The sequence below is a fragment of the Cebus imitator genome, unplaced genomic scaffold (genome assembly GCF_001604975.1).
Source record: "Cebus imitator isolate Cc_AM_T3 unplaced genomic scaffold, Cebus_imitator-1.0 Scaffold68, whole genome shotgun sequence".
Classification (NCBI taxonomy): domain Eukaryota; kingdom Metazoa; phylum Chordata; class Mammalia; order Primates; family Cebidae; genus Cebus; species Cebus imitator.
Window position 1 is genome coordinate 8,767,218 of NW_016107383.1, and position 5,082 is coordinate 8,772,299.

Consider the following 5,082-nt stretch of genomic DNA (forward strand, 5'->3'; position numbering starts at 1 on the left):
ACAAATTACTGAGATATGCAACAACTGGGATTTATCTCCAGAGAATAATTGGAGTGAAAAAAGCCAGTACTAAAAGGTCACATATTACATGATTCCATTTGTATAAAATTAGTTCAACCATTGTGGAAGGCAGTGTGGTGATTCCTCAAGGCTCTAGAACCAGAAATACCATTTGACCCAGCAATCCCATTACTGGGTATATACCCAAAGGATTATAAATCATTCTACTATAATGTACACATATAGTAGAATGATTACAATCATTCTACTATATGCACACGTATGTTTATTGCAGCACTGTTCACAACAGCAAAGACTTGGAACCAACCCAAATGTCCATCAATGATAGACTAGATAAAGAAAATGTGGCACATATACACCACGGAATACTATGCAGCCATAAGAAAGGTTGAGCTCATGTTCTTTACAGAGAAATGGACGAAGCTGGAAACCATCATTCTCAGCAAACTAACACAGTAACAGAAAGCTAAACACTGCATATTCTCACTCATAAGTGGGAGCTGAACAACATGGACACGAGGAGGGGAATATCACACACCAGGCCCTGTCCGGGGCTGGGGGCGCTGGGGAGGGATAGCATTAGGAGAAATACCTAATGTAGATAACGGGTTGATGTGTGCAGCAAAACACCATGGCATGTGTATACGTATGTAACAAATCTGCACATTCTGCACATGTATCCCAGAACTTAAAGTATAATTTTTTTAAATGTCTGAAATGATAAATTATAGGAATGGTGAACAGATTAATGGTTGCTGGTGGTTTTGAAGGGGACAGGGATGAAGAATTAGGTGTGGCTATAAAACAGCAACATGAGGTATGCTCTGCTTGTGAATATGCCAGTGTGTCAAAGTAAAAATCTTAATTAAAAACATAACTACAAAAAAGTCATATTTCAAAGAAGCAAAAAACAAACAAAAAATTTTTAAAAAGACTTCATTTTAAAAAATAATAAAATCCAAATAAAGCCTGTACTAGTCTTCCACCAATATCAACTTCCTCATTTTGAAAACTGCACTGTGGCTTTGTAAGATGTTATCGTAGAGGAAAACTGGGTGAAGCGTACATATGATCTCTGTGTACTAGTTTCGCAGCTTCTTATGAGTCAAACTATTTCAAAATGAAAAGTTGTCACTTTAAAATTTTTTTTTAAATTAGCCAGGCATGGTGGCGTGCAGCTGTAGTCCCAAGTACCCAGGAGGCTGAGGCAGGAGGATTGCTTGAGCCCAGGAGTTCGAGGCTACAGGGAACTATGATCACACCACTGCACTCCAGCCAGGATGATAGAGCAAGACCCTGTCTTTAAAGAAAAGAATAAATCAAATAAAAAATTTAAAAACGTTTAATATCCTTGAGTCTTAAAACCGAGAGCCCTCAGGGGTCCCTGTGGCCACCGCAATGCAGAAATATAAAAAACTGGAAAAGATTGGGGAAGGCACTGCTGGACATTGTTCAAGGCCAAAAACCAGGAGACTCATGAGATCGTGGCTCTGAAATGAGTGAAGCTGGATGACGATGCTGAGGATGTGCTGAGTTCCGCCCTCCGGGAGTTCCGCCCTCAAGGAGCTGAAGCACAAGAATGTCATCAGGCTTCATGACATCCTGCACAGCAACGAGAAGCTGACTTTGGTTTTGAATTCTGTGACCAGGACCTGAAGAAGTATTTTGACAGGTGCAATGGTGATTTTGACCCTGAGATTGTAAAGTCCTTCCTCCTCCACAGCCATCAACATGTATCAGCCGGCTGCATCTTTGCAGAGCTGGCCAATGCTGGGTGGCCTCTTTTTCCTGGCAATGATGTCAATGAACAGTTGAAGAAGATCTTCCGGCTGCTGGGGACGCCCACTGAGGAGCAGTGGCCCACCACGACCAAGCTGCCAGACTACAAGCCCTACCCAATGTACCCAGACACAACATCCCTGGTGAACGTCGTGCCCAAACTCAATGCCACAGGGAGGAGTCTGCTGCAGAATCTTCTGACATGTAACCCCATCCAATGTATCTCAGCAGAAGAGGCCCTGCAGCACCCCTACTTCTCCAACTTCTGTCCACTCTAGGCCCCAGGACCCCTGGCTGCCAGGCTGGGGCCTGCCTATTTAAGCCCCATCTTGGAAGGGGCAGAACAATGGGGGTGTCCAGTGTGCTGAGCTCCAGCTGTGCTGGGTCCAGCAGGGGTGGGGCATCTGAGCCCAAGTTTCTAACTCCCTTTGTGGACTTTAATTTCATCGACTGGCTCCTTTTCCCCCAATACACACACAAAATTTAATATTCTTATTTTGCTACCTTTAATCAATTCTTAAAAGACCACAGGCAAATCATGGTCCCAGTGGCTAGGTTTCCATGTGGCCACTGTGTAGATACCTTCCCACTGCCCTGGGAAGCACACTTTCCAATAAGTGCACATCGGTTATAAATCAAAATCCTCAACTCACATGTGCAAGGCTTTCTACTTTCTTTACTTCTATGACACAACTTCATTTGTATGTTAAGGTCCTATTCAGCCAATGTTGTGAAAACGATCTCAGACGTTCAACTCCTACCCCTTGCTCATTTCCCCAGGGAGATGGTTTAGGTTCCGGGACACAAACATCTTGATATCAACATGGGGTGGGGGACAGGGAGGGGAGCAAGCACCGTCCTATGCTCAGAGTGTCATCTGTGCACCCTGCCATCTTGAGGACCCATCACCCCATCATTCCTCATCTACACCATTTGTATTAGTGTCCTAGGCCTACTGTGAGAGATTACCACAAACTTCGGAGTTTAAAACAACACAAATGTATGCTTTTATAGTTCCGGATGTCAGAGGTCTAAAATGGGTCTCATAGGATGAAAATCAGGGTGTCCACAGGGCTTCTTCGTTTTTGGAAGCTCCAGAGGGAAATCCATTTTCTTGCCTTTTCCTCTTTCTAGAGGCTGCCTACCTTAGCTGGGAGTGGTGGCCCACGCCTGTGGTCCCAGCTACTCAGGAGGCTGAGGTGGAAGGATTGTTTGAGCCTAGGAGGTGGAGGTTACAATGAGCCGAGATCACAGCACTTCACTCCAGCCTGGGTGACAGATTGAGACCCCATTTAAAAATATATATATATATGTTTAAAGACCGCTTACATTCCTCGCTTGTGGCTGCATCACAAGGACCTCCTACTTCATGGTCATGTATTTTTCTCTAACTCTGACCTTTTGCCTTCCTCTTATAAAGAGCCTGGTGTTCATGTTAGAACCACCGGATAATCCAGGATAATCTTCCCTCTCAAGATTCTTAACTTAATTATATCTGTGAAATCCCTTTGCTGTGTAAGAGGACACATGCACATGCTCCAGGGACTAGGACGTGGACCTCTTTGGGGCCATTCTTTTTTTTTTTTTTTTTTTTTTTTTTTTTTTTGGGGCCATTCTTTTTTTTTTTTTTTTTTTTTTTTTTTTGAGACGGAGTCTTGCTCTGTCACCCAGGCTGGAGTGCAATGGCATGATCTTAGCTCGCTGCAACCTCTGCCTCCTGAGTTCAAGTGATTCTCCTGCCTCAGCCTCCAGAGTAACTGGGATTACAGGTGTGTGCCACTACACCCAGCTAATTTTTGTATTCTTAGTAGAGATGGATTTCGCCATGTTAGCCAGGCTGGTCTCAAACTCCTGACCTCGTGATCTGTCCACCTCAGCCTTCCAAAGTACTGGGATTACAGGTGTGGGCCACTGCGCCCAGCCTGAGACCATTATTCCTTTTTTTTTTTTTTTTTGAGACAAAGTCTCACTCTGTTGCCCAGGCTGGAGTGCAGTGGCTCGATCTTGGCTCACTGCAACCTCTGCCTCCCAGGTTCAAGCGATTCTCCTGCTTCAGCCTCCCAAGTAAATGGGACTACAGGCATGCACCACCATGCCTGGGGTCATTTTTCTATGGACTATACCACCTTGGGCACTTGGGATCATCCCAGGCTCATCCCCCACACTGGTTCCTCTTGCTGGATTACACGCCACCTCACAACTTAAGAGTGTGAGACAACCATTTTATTATGCACACTATTTTGTGGCTCAGGAATTCAGACAGGACACAATGGGAATGGCTTGTCCCTGCTCCAATGATGTCTAGGGCAACAGCTGGTAAGACCCAATTGCTGGGAGCGACTCAACAGCTGGAGGCTGGAATCATCTGGAAGTTTTGTCACTCTCATGTCTGGTGGTGGATGCCAGCTGTTGGCTGGGACCTCACCTGGGGCTGCTGACTTGGGGCCTCTCCTCATGTGCTGAGGCCACCTTGCAGCATAGCAGCCTCCAGGGAAACAGACTTCTTACACAGTGGCTCAGCTTTCCAAAATGCAAATGTCCCAGCAGACACAGTAGAAGCCTCATTGCCTTTTGCCACCTAGCCTCAAAAATCACATAGAATCATTCATTTCTACTGCACACTATTGTTCAAAGCACTCACAAACCCAACCATGTTCAAGAACAAGGGAAATACACCCTACATCCTGATGGAAGGTGGTGAAGTCACTTTATAGAACAGCCCAGGGGAGGGAGGACAGGGTTTTCTCTACATGCTGCACTAAGCAACCACTTTTTCTCTGGTGCCTCTACCCACCCCCAGAACTCTACCTGGAAATGGCTCAGGTCTTCTGACCTGATCCCACAGTCCCTGGGGGTGGATGTTGTCCCTCCTTGGGTTCATCCAGTATTGAGAGCAGCACTGTCATTGCTATCCCTCCAACTCTCCCTTTTTCTCTTCAATCCCAAAATCTCAAGCCAGGCCAAAATCAGCCAATCAGGCATCCATTCCAGGCGTGTGAGGGACAGGGGAGAGGCTTCTTTTTTTTATGTTCTCTCTAAAATTTATTGTCCATATCCTAAGTTCTTTTCATCCCTCTAGGGATCCACATTTTCTAAACTAGAAAACCAGGAGTTTGCTCAAAAATGCAATTTTTACCTCATTTCTTCTCCGAGGGAAAAGCTTCAAATTTCTTTACTTGGATGGGGTAGAGAAGAAGGTCAACGGAAGGATAAGGATGGAGGTGATACTATCACTAAACATTTCCAAACATGTTATCTTGCCACGGGTACAATTCTCACAAC

The 5,082-nt window shown here is 45.1% G+C and overlaps 1 pseudogene; it reads left to right on the forward strand.

Annotated features, from left to right (window-relative positions):
* Positions 1 to 1,419: 1,419 nt before the first annotated feature.
* On the forward strand, positions 1,420 to 2,124 carry LOC108305894 (annotated as a pseudogene).
* The last annotated feature ends 2,958 nt before the right edge of the window (positions 2,125 to 5,082 follow it).